The 18,455-nt window shown below is 40.0% G+C and overlaps 1 protein-coding gene across 3 annotated transcripts in view; it reads left to right on the top strand.

Moving 5' to 3' along the window:
- The first annotated feature begins 3,887 nt into the window (after positions 1-3,887).
- Positions 3,888-18,455, top strand: part of chrm3a (cholinergic receptor, muscarinic 3a) — a 105,390-nt gene continuing 90,822 nt past the window's right edge. The window contains exon 1 of one of the 3 annotated variants that reach the window (XR_004763275.1): positions 3,888-4,397. The gene's annotated coding sequence lies outside the window, so the exon portion shown is untranslated. The remainder of the gene's footprint in view (positions 4,398-18,455) is intronic. The other 2 variants (XM_035399718.1, XM_035399717.1) reach the window with 2 other exon arrangements.

Here is an 18,455-nt window from a genome sequence, read left to right as displayed (position 1 = left end):
GTGTTGATTTATTAAGCTTTAGTGATGTTAAGATGAGGCAATGATAGAAGAAACAAAGCTCTATTATCACCTGTGGTCTCCATCACTGGCTCAGCCATTGTGGTCACCAGGGTTACTGGGACATAGACATCTTATTGGCTGATATCTAGATATCTGTCTTATTCTAGACAGGTACCATGTTAATTATCGGTCCGTGCAGCCAAATAAGCAGGTAGCTACAAATGCTGGGGCATGGTTTGGTCACTCTATTTCCTTAAATTCAACTATTCCTTCCTCTTCATCCACACTAAAATATTTTGTTGAGATGCACTTGGTTTAGGACGATATCTGCCAATCAACCGCTCTGTTACTACAACTAACACTTAGACCTGGGCTCTTCTGAAAGATCTGTGGGGACAGGGTTGATACCAGTCCCTCCATGTGTGGAAGGAGAGGGCCTCTCGATTTAAGAATTTAAAAGCACGCACATCTGAATAAAACCACTTGTACGTCCGTCTCATGTCTTTCATTAGAGCTGGCAGGGGTGTCAGTGGGCCAGATGGCTTCTCTCTAATGGAGTCATTCTCTGCCAGCCTGAAAACCATTAAAAGCTTCAGTTGAAGACCAAATAAAAAGTAAAGGACTGCTAGTCTTGTCAAATCTAATTTGGAGTCTTCTTTCCAGCAGGAAAATCTACAACAAAGAAAATATCCACGCCAATATGTATTGTTTGCATACACAAATTAAGCATAGTATTCAAACAGTTTCAAATTAAGAAATACCTTTCAATTAAACTTGCATATAAGATACTATTACAGCTATTAACTGCACCCTATAAGACAATGTTTTAAATGACCTTTCTCGCACCTTAGTGTTCTCTGTGTGTGTATTAATTCTACATTTCCCCGCCACAATAATCACATCTTAAAGTATGAATGTCCCTTGTATGATTATGACTTGAACATCTAATGTATACAAAAGGAGACCTATTTTCCTGACCCATTTGCAAACAATTAAGGAACAACTGACCATGATTTACATCCCAGGTAATCACTTTATCATTGAATTATTGGAGGGAATGCACAGCAAGCACTGTATGATGAGGAATGACTTCTCGGAAGATTGTTTTCTGAATGTGATCAATTACACCCCACCCCCCTAAGTTATGCTTCACCATTTTCAGCCACTGTTAATAAGGCCAGTCAGAGTAGCCGGTCTTTCTCAGGGGGCTCAACATGTATTTCAACATGTATGTTGGCTTTCTCGTTAATATGATGTATTTTTTTTTAAAAGTTTGTTATATTGCTGCAATTTTGTGTCTCCAGTCAGAAATGTTGTAAGTATTCGAATATATTGAGTCCAACTCGTGTCATTCATGTAAGTATGATATGACAAAATCTGGCAATGTCTTAAGCAGAATGCTTTTCTCGACACAATACACACATGTATTTAGTACATGAATTTAATTAGTTGTGCCTGGAAATTAGCTGCGAGTTCATCGGGGGAAGTCTGTCCCATGACTCATTACTGTTGAGTACGTTTCAGATTTACTGATAACCAGATACAGCCAGTTAAACCCTTCTGCACACCAATATATAGATATACACCTAGCTACTTCCATACATAGCCAGCCATACCCATATACAGCCACTTACATGCATATGCACCCAGTTACACTCATATACACCCCATTATACCCATGTACACCCAGATATACCCATACAGTATATGCCCAGTCACACCCAAATACACCTCACTATATACATATACATCCAGTTACACCAATATAAACCCCAGTATACCTATATACAGCCAGTTACACCTGTGTACACCCCACTATACCCTTATACACCCAATTACACCAATATGAACCTAGTTACACATATATACACCCACTATACCCATATACAACCAGTTACACCCACATACACCTAGCTGTACCCATATGAATCCAGCTACAGCCTCATACACCCACCTGCATGTGACATCTATACACGGTCACATGTGCAAGCGTGGACCCACACACACACACACACACACACACTGTGGGTATGTCTAAGGATTTTCCAGTTCATTGGACACTGCTGCCTGTATACAATACATTTTTTACTTGGCTTTGAGTTCTCAATATTAAATGAATAAGAATTTATATAATCATAAGAGGATTTATGCACTTTACTATATTTTAGGATAATCAGAAACCATGGAATAATATGCTGCAGTAAAGGAAATAGTAAATAAATACATGTCCTGTCTCAGGAATGATTCATACTACTTTCTGTCCTTTCACAATGATTACTTACAAACTTACAAAAGGCCTTTGAATTTCAGTGAATCTGAATTTCTAAAGGCATTGCTGCTGTTCATACAATAGAAAAATGGCTGCATTACTTCAGATTGATGAGCTTTCCCTTAAATGCCACGCATTATTTATTCATCCTGCATATACAATATGGCCCTCTCGCATGCTGTTACCAAAGACAGTGGGACATCACAAGAGGCCCGGCGAGACGCAAAATCAGCTGACTGCTCATTACACCTGGGGAACTGCAATTTTCCTTTGGAACGGAGAGGGGCCCAAGGACTGGACAGAAAGCCCTGGGGCACATGGTAAGTACTTAAAAAAATATATATATTAGTCCTAAAATTCCTAAAAATGTTGTCCAGATCAATAGGAGAGTTTGTTTTTCTCCCCTAGAGGGCAGTGTTCAATTCCTTTACTCTGAAACTCGTATTTCATTTAAAATAAAAATGTAGATATTGGATATTTACATTATTAAGGTCGATACGTGCTTACTTGGGACACATTGAGGTATTTGTGATTTCCTTTCAGTCAGCTGCCAATTATGACATTGAGGACAAGGTGTGTGGATTCCTTAGCCAATCAGTCCTAAATAGACCGGTCTTGAGAACACCCAGAAAACCAGAAGACACTGCAGCCCTCCAGGACTTGTGCCCTAGATCACCTGGAGGTGGAGAATTCAGTCAACAGAAACCTTTTTTTTTACAGTAGACTAAAATAAATAAATGTTAAAGCGTCGTTGAATAATACTCCTTACTAATTTGAGTTTCATTTAATTTCCTTTCGTCCGGTAATTTAAGGAAAAGCCAACGCATTTACTACAGAGGATGATTACTGATGTAATTAAGCCGTAGGCCTAATAGTTTTAACATGATCCCCCCATTCATTCAATAGGTTCGTTTAATAATTAGCGGAGTTTGACATTTTATAAACTGACTCTCATCATTGTTTTCAACTCCAACTCCAACTCCAACTCCAAGTGTGTCAGTTTACCACTGATCGTTGTATTTAAAAATGTTATATTTCTGAATAATGTGTCCTCTGATTGAACCCCACCGCCCCCTTCAGAATTTATAATTATTCTACCGCCTTTGATCACGATATTTTGCTTGATATTTTGACAACAAATTAATACACACATTTTAGCATAGCTTCGTAAATATGCAAATATTTTTCATCACGTATATTTCAAAAGAATAATAAAGATACAGCTTACCAGTTTATTATTTAATCGCAAATAAAATCCACTATTTTGCTTTTTGCCTAAACGACTTTCGCTTGATGCGCCAATTCTAATTAGCCTGTAAACTCACCTCACTTAAAATGGACTCATAGCCTACATTCCATGGAGGATTAGGCCTACTAGCCAATTCATATTTGTTAAATAAATAAATCAGTCGGTCAGTCAATAAATCACGAAGTCAATCGATTGATCAATCAATAAACCAGTTTAGTCAGGACAGTTTTATTCAAAATAGTGCAAACAATTTTTGCTCAGATATTTTTTTTCAGAAAGCAACACGGATAAGATATAATAATAATAATAATAATAGTAATAGAACTTCCCATTGATGTATTATCACTACTAGAAACTGCTTCCGCGCGCATACTGCTTCACGTTGTCAATGGAAAATGAGAATACTAAAATAATGATTGGTAGGATACTCCTCGGCATCAACATAATGGTATTTTTCAACTAAAAGTTCGATACCATCCCTGTCCAACTCCGTCGAATAACGTAGACTGCATGCGAGTTAACCAGCTCTTTTGCCTACTTGACGGGTGTGCCACCTGCCACTGCGTCAGTAGTCACCTTGGCCAATCGCGTCCACGCAACCGGAGAAACATTTTCCCAGCGCACTTGGAAATTCCAGAGGTTCCGTGATTATTGATTGGAAGGAAACATCTCACCAGTGAACAACTGGTTGCAGTGCGGGGACACCACTGACAGCACTTTTGACGAAAGACTACCCGAATCTGAGCGCATTTGGCACTGACCCACGGCTCCAAGTGGATCTCCCTAACAAACGTGGACTGTTTCGACATAACAGACGTTTTATTTGCAATTGCAACTGTTCCACGCTCTACTCATTCAATTTGGTTGGACCGCATATTGGTGAGCAAGCACTGCTACTTGAAGCGAACCATGTTTTAACTTTGTGTGTGAGCTTTCAGACAAAATGCCAATTACGTGGTAGTCATTAAGCATGCATTTACCAGTTTATAATTTTGAAACGAAAGACCGTCATTCACGACTTAATATATACTCAAACAGTTGCATATGTCGAGACATGCCAAATCAATATATTGTCTGTTAATTTCAAATGTTACATGTGGTGGTCCTCTATGCGTCTACTGGGCTAATATTTCCCAGAGCAGCAAGATAGATGAAATATAGAAGGACAAGACAAAACAGTCGGTAATGTTTAATGTTATTTGCCTGCTTATATTTCCGGCGGGGTCTTACCCGTTTTTATCTTGGCTATTTCCTCCGAAGTTTCGTTAACAAGTGGACACGCTCATATTGTCTGGTTTCATAGCTACGCATGTTGCTCGATCCTTATCTGCCAAATATTTTTTTGAAATCCTTGCACTATGGCTTGTATAATGCACTGCGCTCCTTCGTTTCCTCAAAAGGTAGTCACTGCTTACTGCTGTGCGAAGCGGAGCTACAGCGATTGGACAAGATAAATGAGGCAGACAGTGGGGAAAAATGTTTTTGTCAAACTAAGTATGTTATTAATAAATTTAGTGATAAAGTAATACATATTCAATCATCTGGACAACTATATCCGAACCGCGTCATTTACTTTCAAAGTAATCAATTAGTTTTGTTATCGATTCCAGGCAGGCGTTCGGCTGCAATTGATGGGTGACGAGACGAAAAATTGTCCTTACATGGTGAATGCGCTTGCAGGATTTCGCGTTTGGGACGGCTGACTTCAAAGCTCTCAAGAGGAAAGGCACGGAAATGCGTGCTTACTTTTGATATTAAATGATGCGATGTGGCAAGACCATGATTAAAGAACACACAGACCCACACTCAGAGATTGAGAGAGAGAGACAGAGAGAGAGAGAGAGTTGAAAAGCACAAGGCTAATTGAAACAAGCTAATTGTTCAGTAATGCAGTCATGAAGTCCTTAAGTTTGTGACTACCATCCCTTCGTTTGCTCATATTAGCGTTACTCCATGATCTACTGTTTATTGTAACTTATAAATTCATCAGGACGTATTGGTACGCAAATGTAGCCTGACAATAGCCTAACTCTGATTCAGACACACGGGGTTGAGCCAGTGGAATTGAAATTTTATTTATTTATTTATTTATTTATTTATTCATTCATTTATTTATTTATTTACCTGCCCTACTTACTTACCTAGCTACTTAGTGGCATTAGCTAGCAATGGTAGGCAGATGGGCCATAGGTTTACTGCGAGATATTGTGTTTCCAGCGAGATAACTACATTACCACGGTTCTTCTTTGTTTTTCTATATTTAATCCATTTTCACTGTGGTGGATAAAGGCTTGAACCCGGAGATAACAGAATTATTCATTTGATATGAATTCAAAGACGTGGGAAATAGCGATTAGTGTGGGCAAAGGTGTTACATTAAGAGTAATTTTCTTACTGTCACTAATGTGGGCGCAAGTGTATTTGGGGTTTTTGATGACCTCATCTGACAGCACAAACAAAGGCTTATCATCGGTGACATTTAAACTCGCGTGTGTTTTCAGTGCATTGCTAGAACACGAATCTTGGCTTTGGTGTGGGCTGCACCGGCACTCATCTGCACAATCGGAAGAGATTGTGGATGTTTGAACGTCACTGGCCCATCTTGATTCTCCTCGGAAAGTGTGTATGGCTTGGTTCCAGGCTTGGTTATCCGTTTGGTTATCAGTTCACCCTGACTGTCTTCATTGGACTAAAAATGCAGTGTCCACAGTGGTGAACATTCTCAAAGACTGTCAGAAGTTGCAAGTTCAGCATGCAATCAGTATAACACTATGGAGGATAAGGTTAGTGTTAGGGTCAACTTTAAGAGACACATTAATACAAACAGATTTAAGTGAATACAACAACTTGGGTGACTTGCAGAATATGAACTTTGTAGAAATGTTCATTTCTTCCATTGACTATGCACCTTTTTATTTAAAAAAAAAAAGTGAATAAAAATGGAAAAATTCACTCTATGCACAAGGGCTGTGACGGGTTAATTTAATTATACATGAAAAGCAAAGCTCGGGTGTTTGGCAAGTTTCAGCGTACCTGATTTATAGGGTCCACTCACTCAGCCAGCCTAAGAGGGGGCTCAGAGGTCAGAATATCTGTGAGACTGGAGGCATTTGTTATATCACAGTGTCGTAGATGAGAGTGGAGACGCATCTATTCGTGCCTGTGCCGTTTGCTGAAATCCCTCCTGCACCTGCCAACTGCCGGAGCCCTGGCAGAAGGCATCAGTTGGATTTCATGAAGCAGTAATGATTGACAGGCCTTTGGTGTGAACCTGCATCTCGAGGTGTCTCCACTGAAGGTGATCTTCATGGATGTTGTCACTGTAAGCCCTCCTGTTTTATTCATGCATAAAACTGGCTAAATGAGCCCAAGGGTTAGAGTGTGCGGGGCTAGCAGTCGATTTGGTGCTTTCTGCATCCTTAGCGGTTCCTTTCCTTTGCCTTCTGTGACTGTATGATTTGATAGAACCAAAATTGCGTCTTTTGCAGAAATATTATACTATAATTTGTTCATTATAGATCAAAACTAACACAAATTAAAAGAATATAATTACTTGTTAATGATTTGCTAATTTTATTGCCAGTTAGGTTTACTTAAAAATAATGTGGTATTTATGTTATGTAGGAAAGCTGAAATGATCACTGACTGTCATAATAATAATAATAATAATTAATATTATCAATGCAGTATTTTGCAGTTGGTGGGGGGGCTGGGAGGAGGGGGCAAGTCCTGGAGTAGCATGCATATTTTGTATGACAAAGCTACATTTTGGACAAAAAGGTAATCTTATAAAATTGAACTGACATAATTCAAGGCGTTGCTTTTCTTGAATGAGAACCATTTCTCTTCTGAGAACTCACTAAAGATATGATGACAGGGCCCTCTACCAAAGGAACTGTTCATTATTGGTTATCTTTCTGTTTAAGCTGTTAATAAATTACACTAAAGTATGAGCATAGAACTAATTTCTCTAAAAAAAAATAAAGGTGTGTGTGCACCAATGGCTTCAAATAAATTAACAATAGATTTAATTGTTCTGTTGACTGTTTATGACATGCATATTTCGTATGTTACATTACAATTAAAATAGTTCAAGTTTTTTAAATACAAAAGAGAGAGTCTTATACTCAAGAGTACTAGTGAGTCCATACTGTGACATAACATAAATATGAAAACCCAATCTTAAAACAGCTAAACTTGAAAAATGTTCCTTTTGGGAGTTGATTAAATAAGAGAGACAGTTTGAAAGATTCCCTTCAATGAACAGTCTGAACATAGCAATAACATTTCTGAAATGTGATTACATTTTTAGGGGAATCTCTCGAGGTGGTCTGCAGCTGATAGCAATACTTTGCCTGTCTTCAAATTTTACTTTCGTTGTCCTGAGAAAGTAAATTGCTCCTTTGAAAACACCCCCCCAGCTGTTTCTCTTATGTTTTCACTGCAGACTCCCATAGAGCTCCACTGTGCCAAATTTCAGGCCAGTAAGTCACTCGCATGCAGTGACTTCAGGGGCTTCTAGGAGGATGGAATGAAGATGTGGAGATTAGAAAGTTAACTTTAGAATATGGGAAGATTCCATATTTCATATTTACATGATATACACTGCTAAGGAACCAGAGGCCCAAACTCTGGTGTTCTCGGGTATTTTGATTGTTAGCTGCCTTATTTTGCCGTGTGCTTGGCATTGCACCTTCAGAACTCCATTCTCTGTCTAATGTTCCGACTGCCTCTTGCAAGTGCAAATGCAGTTTACTATACGCTGCTCCACAGTGCTCAGCTTTAAATAACAAACATAATGTTATGCAATTGAAAAGTGTGCTTATGAAAAAGACTGAATGTGTTTCTCACACTTGAAAGTCACACACACAGAATTCTGTGCTGGCGGTTGCTATGAGACAGAATCTGACTTTCCTTAAAAACTCCCAAAGTACACATTACCCTTTTAGAATTAGCAATTGAAATGACCGTAAACACAGAACCTTTAAGTTGTGACAAAAGCCATGACATTTATTTGCCATTTGACTTTGGGGAAACAGTTAATTACATGGCTTTTGTCACAACTTGATATGCAAATCATGTAGGTCAAAGGGGGCATTTTTAGCCTTTGCTTGTAAGGACTTATTCTTACTTTTCTGTCCTCATTTGAATGTTAATTATATAGCATACATAACATTATATATATACTTAATTTGTTATTTAAATTAGTTGTATTTTGTCACAAATAAAACAAAATAAAAAAAGTGCAAGAAAGAAATTCAGTTTTTTCTTGATAAATTACATATCATTAGGTAGATGTCTTTATTATTTAGTTGTTTTATGATATTTTAAATGTGGTTTTTTCAACTTTTAAAAGAAAGAATAAAATATTTTAAAAAACATAATTTGAGTCTGGCCTGCATACGGAGGTGTTATTAGGTTGTTAGCGTCTTATTATTCTAGTGCTCGTCTTACCTTTCAGAAGAGCTGCGTTTATGAAGTGTGCGCTTCAGTTGTATTACATGTTGTACCTGTCATAAGACTGGGTGTCAGGTTTGCTGAAAAGGTAGTTATGTCCAGACTTTATTTTTTAATGCTTTCATGCATTTAAGGCTTCTCTCTTCAGAAGAAATCAAGGCGAACTGATGCAAACGCACACCCACATTTGCTAAACTGAGTATGATGAGTTGACTTCAATAGGCAGTTCTTGCAAAGGTTAGGCCTGTTCTTTTGCTTGTTACAGTTTGATCTTTTATATTCTTGTGGCATCATGCAAATGTGTTCACCTATGCTCTTTCTCCGACTACATCATTAAAGCTGGGATCTGACTGTATTTGTTAGTTGGAGCCTCTCTTTGGTCATAAGGCAGGTGTAGATAATGGGATGTTGGAATGACTTTAATGCAAGATGTTCTTTGACAGGTTATGGAACCTGTTGTAGTATATCAGTTACGGTAGATGTTTGGGACCCCATCTTACAGGTATGCTCGTTCCATCTTGTGCAGGGAAGGTGCCCTTTGATACAGAGGTTATTGTATTACATTGAGTCATTTCGCAGGTGTGCTTTTCCGTAGTGACTTACACGGGTAACGTTTTTTACATACTGTACAGTACATTTATACAGCTGAATATTTATGTATGTGATTCAGGTCAATTCCCTTGCTCAAAGGCACAACAGCAGTGATACAACTGGTAATCGAATGTGCAACCCTTGAGTTATAAGCTGTTGCCTTGACTTCATTGGTCGGGTTACAGACTGATTATTGACTAACAGATCAATTGTGAGCATCTCAATTGCCGTTCAAGCTTGTCTGAACCTGTCTGTAGCATTGCTGACTCCGACAGCATTTACTTCCTCAAACAAAGCTGTCTGGTGGGCATATGAGTGATGACGTGTGTGGACACGGCTTGTTAAATCCCTGTAACTGCATGGAGAAAGCAGCATATTGCAAGGCAATGAGGTAGTTCCAGCAAAAGCCATATCACTCTCCGTGATTTACTGGCCTGTTCAATATTATTTGTAAGCTGAACATTCTATAAAGTAACACTGCCTGTGCTGAAACTCCACCCCTTTCAGTGAGCATCAGTTTATGGTCACCTGGCCTGTGGGCCTGGATGTGGCTGTTTATTTTGGTTAAGACAGGCTGCTGATAGCACAGCGCAGCGGAGACTTTGGTTGAGATTGGTGTACAGATAATAACCTTAAGCTTTGGAGCTCGATCTGCTACTCCCTTTGGATTGAAACAGCCTCAGACTAGAACGCCTGCAGAGAGGACAAGCTGAAGACCTGAGGTTTACAGAGAGAAGGAGAAAGCAGTAAAGTGGGCAGATGGTTTGGTAAGATATTGGACAGCCTGGTAGGCTCTGACAGGTCTTTCTGTCTTTGGAGGTCATTAGCACTTTAAACGAGTCTCCTCAGCGCGACTGTAATATGGCTCTTGATGGCCGTTTTAATTTGATTAATTGCTTGAGGCGTCCACTCGCCGATTGCTTTGCCAAACAGGAAGCACGGCTGATGTCATGGTAGCATGCTCTGTATTTTATTTTTTTACTCTATCCTTAAATGGCCACTGTGTTGTATTCAGGCTGTTGGCTTTCAAAGGATAGCTGATTGTGAATGCAATATTTGAAGTGTAAATGTTTCTTATTTAACATGCTCCACCATTCTCCGAGATACCCATTTAATCCCCATCTTGTAGTTCACTGGGTTTTTAGCAGATCTCTGTTTGTTTTTGCCAGCAGTGTGATAACACAGTGTACATACAACCGAGCAGTGCGGCACATTAGAAACGAGTTGTTTCGTTCTCTCCTTTCCTGGACAGAATGAAAGAGGCTGGGAATGCAGTCTGGTGTGTGTTCTGTGAGGTATTTTTTTCCCCAGGCTGGTTCTGCCATGTTTGAGGAGCGGAAGTGTGATAACGTGTGATAGAGGAGGAAACGGGGGTACGGGTGTTCCTGAAAAGGGCTGCTCGTCTGGGGCGGTTCAGTGCTGCAGATGTGAGAGGGCTGCATCGGGGCTCACACACAGTAAAGGGGGATAATCCCGGCCTGTGATTCTGTCAGGAGGCCCAGATAAAGCACAACTCTCAGCACCTGGGACCCAGGAGACGCTCCCCACAGAGAGGACGTGATTGGATTACTGCCAGTGTTTCATGCCCAGTGGTCTTATGAAAAGCAGGTATCATATGCCGGCATGCCCGTCTTATCCTCGTGCCACGTTTAATCGACACCAAGACGGGGGTAAAAGCCAATTTAATAACATTCGTTTCTGATCTAATGTGATGGTGAAATCCCTTCCCTGCACTGTGCGAGGCCGGTATGAGTCGATGGGGTGCCTGTGGCGATTTATGTTTCCCGCGGTAGGAGCCTGCGGAGTTTGGAGAGTGTGTGAATTTGTGAAGTCTCTCCTCGCTCTCCTCTCTGCGGTTCATGAAAATGAATCAGTCTTGAAACACCTCTGTCTGTACAGAGGAAGGGGAAGCCACTGAGATGTCCTCAGGACAGGATGTTGAGAAGACGCTAAGAAGTCAAGCAGGACAGTAGACGGGTCACGTTCAGCGAGAGACTAGACTGGTGTTCTCAGAGACTCATTCATACACATATACATATGGGAACTCATTTTTGGTTTTTTGCTCTTGGATTATGAAAGATTCAGCTCACAAAACATTAACCAATGGTTTAAAAAATGTTTTCACCTAATGTGGATTTTATAAGACATCTGTTCTTTGTGCTTTTTGTAAATGTTTGGTTATTTTTTCTCGCCCTCCTGCATCTGAAGCACACAGAGTGCATTCCTCTCTGTACAGCTGTCCTCACTGAGGCCTGTCAGATTTCAGACCACAAAATATCCGTTTTTTTTGTTTGGCTTTGTGAGTCATTCCATCAAGATGACTTACTATTCTGTCCACGGAGTGATGTTGCAGAAACCATCGAATATTTAAAACATGCTTTGCTTTCACATTTCTTACCTGAATTAAATGTGTATGAGATTTACTGCATTTCAGACAAATCCAAGGTGGTCTTGTATACTGCTGAATTAGTATTACTTATTATTATTATTGCTTATTGCCCTATTCTTATGTTCCTGTTTAGAAAATAAAAATAAAAACTTTAAAAGGCAATATATGGTACTGAGAACAGAAAATAAGAGAGCATTGTGTCAAACAAAAGAAAATGGAGGAAATTTTAATCATTTGATTTGCATGCTGCAGCATGCTTGACATACTGAACTATTTTGTATTTCTGTTCATTTCTTTAGCAAAAAGACTATTATAATAATCCTACCACAACTTTCACATACCACACCACACTCTGATAAACAGTTGCCCAAGAAATGATATGACTGAACATACCCAACATTCAGGAGCATTTGCATGTTCATGTGGGTTATGATTCATAACGAAATTATCCATTAAGCTGCAGTTGGAAGATGACTGTGGCTCACATTGGCAATGAAAACAGCCACAGAACTTCCCTTGTGGGGACTGCACACTAAGGGTCAATGCAGTCGATTGCCTCAGCCATGAAACAAATCATAAAGCATATTATTAGGCAGTCAGAAGTAATCTCAGACATGCTGGAGCATAGCACAGACACATTTCCTCTGAGTGTGTTTGTCAGACGGGTTAATGGAATATTATGGAAGTAAGCTTGACCCGTGTCACACTTTCTGTCATCCTTATTTTTACCATTTTTATTAACCGCTTCCATGTAAATTGCATATAGTAGAGAACTCACATACTGCAGTGGATCCTGGGAAGGAACTGTGCCAAGGTTGTTATTGGGCAGGATTAGATTTGCTCTGGACGAGAGCATCTCTTATTGTAAATATAAGATTGTGTTGGCCCTTTGATACACTCTGATGGTGAATGTATCATGCTATGATCTAACCCCAGTCCACAGAACAAAGATCTGTGTCTAGTGTAGAGAAGCAAAAAGAAACATATAAACCTGTTCCTTTTGGGAAGGTAGCTGGGAGTGGATGCTTCAGTAGTAAAATCTATATTTACAGTGTGTTGTTAATTAATGAGAATGGCAAGTTGTGGTTTATGCTAATTAACAGATTGTAAAACCAAACCCTTGACCCTTCCTCAACACCACCAAATACAAAATATAACCTACTTCACCTAGTCCCAGTAACTATTTTACCTGATTATAATAGCGTAGGTTGTGTAACAGTTTTTAAGTCAATTGGTTCAAAAAGTACTTCCCCATAGTTATATGCCTGGGTGCAAGTATAATTACATTTGTATGCAGCCTAACTGATATGAGAAGTCTGGCTAATACCTTTAGCGTGTTCTGCATTTGTTTGTTTAGCAGGCACCTTCACCCAGCATGACTTGCAAAGGGCTGAGTGCTTACCAAAGCAGTTTGTGTTAATGACCTTGCTCAAGGGTATGACAGAGGAGCTCCTGGGACCGGAGCCTGAAACTCATTCCCAATTCACAGCCCAGCAGAGCACGCTGTGTCCCCCACCCCTCAGTCACTGCCCCGTTACGAGCCAGACAGCTGAGCTGTGAGGAAGGACACGCAAGCTTCACTCTCACTCCCGAAAACTTCAGCGCTCCGACAACTACTGCATTAATCATTCGGTGCCCGATGGTGCTTCAAAGTTGTAACGTTTCTAAATGGACCGAGTAATTTGAGCGTGGCTGCTAGGAGCGAAGCGTACCGGTTCTGCGTTGTGTTATGGCCTGGGGTGGGTGGTCTAATTGCCAGGTCGTTGCCGGGGTTACTAATTGCACTTAAAGATGAGAGTGACTTCAAAGCCGAAGTGCACCAGTAGAACAGGTGGGATATGAGTAATGCCTTAGACATGTACTGAGGCATATTTTCTGATGTTTATAATTTCCCTGCCATAGTGTTTCCCATGTTTTAATTAAAACCTCAAAAGAGCTGCTGGTGTAAATATTATTTTCTGTCATGTTATTCCTGTGAGTGAGTGTGGCGGTGTAGTGTAGTCCTTAGGGAAGTGGGCTTGACCTCAGAAGGTTGTGGGTTCAATTCCCAGGTAGGGAGCTGATGTTGTGCCTTTGAGCAAGGTGCTTAACCTGAACTGCCCCAGTAAATAACCAGCTGGATAAATTGATTGTTTGTTTTAAAAAATATAATCTGTGTATGTCACTCAGGACAGAAGTGCCAGCTAAATGCGCCAGCGTAATACAATGTAATAAACTCTTCATCCAAGGTCACTTCCTATATCCAGTAGGGAGTGGACACACCTGTAAGAACTACTTCAGGTGTGAAACTAAGTTCCCTTGAGAAATTACTTCAGTAAGCTCTGCTTTGTCAGTTGACCCCAATTTCCCATAACATAATTGTTTATTGCTATGCAGGGACATTGGTCTGCCTCAATGTTAAATTGGCTTCAATCGTAAAATTTTGTTCCTCGTATTTTTTTATCATCCTTAATTTGATATTGGTGTTTTTGGGACATAGCTGTGCCACCCACTGCGGCGCAGAGAGCAAAAGTGAGAGTGTACACGACTCGCGTGGGAGCCAAAGGCTGACCACACTGGCGTGTCAAAGGGCTAGCGCCAGTCAACATGTTAGCGGCTGCCTCCATGCGTAGAGCGACTGAGCTAAACAACTCATTTCCAGCTGTAAACCTTGACAGGTCAAAGCATTTGAATTACAGTGTTCAAACTGAATCTTTTCTGCAATGCTGTAGTGTGAAACACACACCCTTGCCTGAAACTGATCTGAGATCAATCTGGTTTGAAGGTCTGGTTGGTACCTTGTTGGTTTTCCATATGAATGCGCTATACAGGACATGCAGAGAATTCATATTTCCAATATCAATATCATGTTAATATTCATATTCTGTAACCTGACTTTGCTTTGGGTAGGTGGTTCTGCATCATTATAACTCATAAATGCTGCATTAAATCATGCATTCTTCATGTATTTGGTACATTTATTTTTCATTTCTTTCATATGCATTATCCAGGGTGACTAACATGCTGCAGTGTCCCGGGGTTCACTGGCAGTCCAGCTGCAGTAAGTACTGAAATAGAATTGAAATAAGCAGATTGTGTTTTGGCACACAGGCGGCAGTGCAGCTTACAGAGCTTGTCTTAGCACTTGGAGTTCAGAAGAGAGGAACTGCTGTTGTGCTCATGCGCAAGTCCTTTAAACCTCAAGTGCTTCTGTAAATATACAGTGCAGGGCATGCACGCCATGTAAATCACCCTGCGTAGAGGGAAGTGCTCAGCGGTGCTCAGTGGAAGAATACTAATTAACTTTGGAAATATGCTGTGCTAAATAATAATACGGTCCGAAGTCGTTAGTCACTTTTGCTGAAGGTACTGGCTTGTAGCGGTGCCAGATCAGAGGTGTGGGGCAGTCACTGGCTTGAGGCAGTTGCATCTTTGGTCGTTGGTTTGGGGTAGTCCCCGGTTTGTTGTTATTGGACAGAGGAGGTGTCAATTAGCAGACAAAGGGGAATAAATTAGCATCTATTAACTACTCACTTCAAAGCTCAATGTAAGCTATTCCTATTTGAAAAGTAAAACATTTTATGTGAATTATACTTCATTCTTAATTCAATAAACAATTGACGGCTGTAGGTCTCAATTATAATGTTCTCCTGTAGAACAACTGCCTTCTTTGACATCAAAGAAATGTAACACTTTCATACCACTAGTACATGGACAACAGGCCCATGTTCGTTTCACATTTATTTCTCTCTGCTACTCAGACTCATTTTGGCTGTATTCAGAGCTCAGTGTATTTTACAGTGTTTCTTTCCTTCAACTCTTTAAATGATGCAATCAGAAGGTCATCCTCACAATACTCTACTCTGAAAGAGCAAAAAAGAGACTTCTGACAATAAATTGAGAGGAAGTTGGCAGGTTTTAAAATCAACTTTCCAAGCTGTTATCTGAGACAAATTTACCTTTGTTAGCTTGACCTTCCGTGCTCACATTCTTATGACACGCTGTAATTCTGTCCAAAAAAATGGGATTTCATTTCTACCTGCGGCCTTTTTGTTCTCTTGTAATACCAAAACATTTAAAATCTTTCATGCAGTCCAAGGAAGTGGACATCAATTCACTGAAAATCTCGGACATAATCATTCAATAGCATCTTTGGCTAGCATTCTCTCATTGTTGTCTTAGCAGCAGACCTGTAAACATTGTCCTGCATTTAGTGTAGATTTTAGGGCTGGGCGATATACCACAATGATAATTATTTCGTGGAATAACGTTCTTGGCAGCATATGGTGTATTTCGTTTTTTTTTTTTCCTGGAAGCATTTCACACGACTTCTGAAATCACCAAAACTGGTTTACCAAACTGACTTTGTGTAGGCAGTTTTTAAGCACAATTGTTGATCGAATGCAGGCCATTGTTGTTTTGTAATTTCCGTGCTCATCTCAGACCAGTTAGTCCTGTTTGCTCATGATGGCTGAGGCTGGGATGTAGATGGGGGTAAACCTGATCCTGGGTCAGTACTCCTCGCCAGAAACACGTGGTGAACACAGGCCCACGTCACTGAGGTTTGTGGCACTTTATAATCAGGGAATTCCACAATTTAACTGTGGCGTGCTGATTTGAACAACCACAGAAAAACCAGACTGACGGCATTTTATTGTAAGTCAAAGTTAAGGACAAATGAAAAGACAGACTGCCTGTCTTGTTGCTTTTCATTTTAAAGATCAGTAGCCTTAGACACTCATTACTCAGGGGTTGCGGTTGTAAGAGTGTGACTAACTTCTGAGCCCTTTCAGTGTGGTTTCCCTCTAGCAGACAAGGATCAGTGAGGGTCCAGCAAGCAGTGCTGGGAGTTGGGAGGCCAAGCAACCTCGGTCCTGCAGTGCCTGATCTGTTTCTGGTTTTTCTTTCAGCCAGGCTTGATGGTACTGTCAATTTGATCCTTTAAACAGAGCCTGAGCCTTAATTCTCAAACTCTGTATGATGAATTTGAGTAATTCCAGCACATGGCCACTTGCATTCATTAAGCCTAATACGACATCATTAAGCTTAATGATTAAGCCAATTATGTAGTTAGGAGTTTGGAAAGAGAAACCAGGAAATATCTCTGGCATTCCGAGGATCAGGGTTACAATCCCCTGGAATATATTAACTTTTTTTTTTTTTTTGTGAGTTTTTTTTTTTTTACCAGTAAAAATAATAGTGATATGCAACATAGGAAAATAAATAGATTCATAGATCAGTGTGTCTCTTTTGCATAATTTACTTAAAAGTTGCTTGTATCAGTGCAGGCAAGCTACAGGACATGCCTACACACCACCCACCAGGCTAATATTTATACCTTCTTCCAGTTTCAATTTCTTTTGTTTGTTTTTTTTTTCTTTTCTTTTTTTTAAGCATAGCTCTTAGTGGCATTTCCGATTCATTGTTGGGAGAACTTTAGTGCCTTTAACTTGGGAAATGATTGATATGAAGTAACAGATTGTTTTGATGCATCTAAAAAAAATCCAAGTGGATGGAAAGCGTCTGCTCCTGCAGGGAATCCAGAAAAGGTGCTGTAAACCAGCTGCTCTGGGCTGCCCACCACTGACAGTGTTGCAAATTATTGATGCAAAAATTGCAACATTCTGCCATCTCGCCTGGGCCGCGCTTTGGTAGTTTGCCTCTGGTGGTGTGCGTCTGTGGCCTGATTTGGCAGGCAGAAAGTTAATGGCTTCCACTGGGTCCTGGGGAGATTTTTTTCTGTAAAGTATAGAGGGAATATTGAGTAAGTATGCACAACAGAGGGAGCTCATTTGTTTACACACATGCTTTGTGGTGCCTTTATGATGACTGGCCCTTTATAAGCACTGCAACACAGTGCACTCAGATGGGGCTGTTTCACAGGAGCTGTGGTTTTAAAGGGTTTGTGTGTGTGTTCTCTAGCTGCAGTTATTCAGGGCAGAAACAGTTATAATCATCATGATCAATCAGACCAAATGTTTGCATTATAAACAGTATTACTTTCTTTGCCTTTTTTGTGGATTGTTAGTGTTTGGTACCATTTCCGTGGCTGATGAATTTGTAAATTCAGTCTGTAGCAATTTTCTTTTCTTTTTTGTTTTAAATCTCAGAGACCACTCTGAAGTGAAGGTTGTACATTTCCATAGCAGACCGAGAATGCAATAAAAAAAAGTTAAAAGTGTCGTGTGGCTATGCTGGAGCAGTAAGGTACCATTTTGATTGGCTCAGTTCCTCTGCGCATCTTTAAGAGACGTGGGTGTTTGGTAAAACAGCCAGATCTTATTACTCTACTTTTAGTGCACTGCAAATATATTGAGGAAGTTGACTTTGTGATTTTGTTTTCTTACTTTGATGTTGTACTTGCTCAATATTGTGGTAAAATAAAGTGTAGTTGGCACAAAAGGGAAGTGGTCTAAGCTGTGAAAGTATATCCACTTACAATAATGTTCATGAACTGAAAAAAGAATCATGACCTTAGCCTTTGTGTAGGTGTTTAATTACACTTACAGGAGCTGTAGAAG

Source organism: Anguilla anguilla, chromosome 18 (genome assembly GCF_013347855.1).
Source record: "Anguilla anguilla isolate fAngAng1 chromosome 18, fAngAng1.pri, whole genome shotgun sequence".
NCBI classification, from domain to species: Eukaryota; Metazoa; Chordata; class Actinopteri; order Anguilliformes; family Anguillidae; genus Anguilla; species Anguilla anguilla.
The sequence above is the reverse complement of the archived record's forward strand: the minus strand, read 5'-3'. Positions and strand labels throughout refer to the sequence as shown.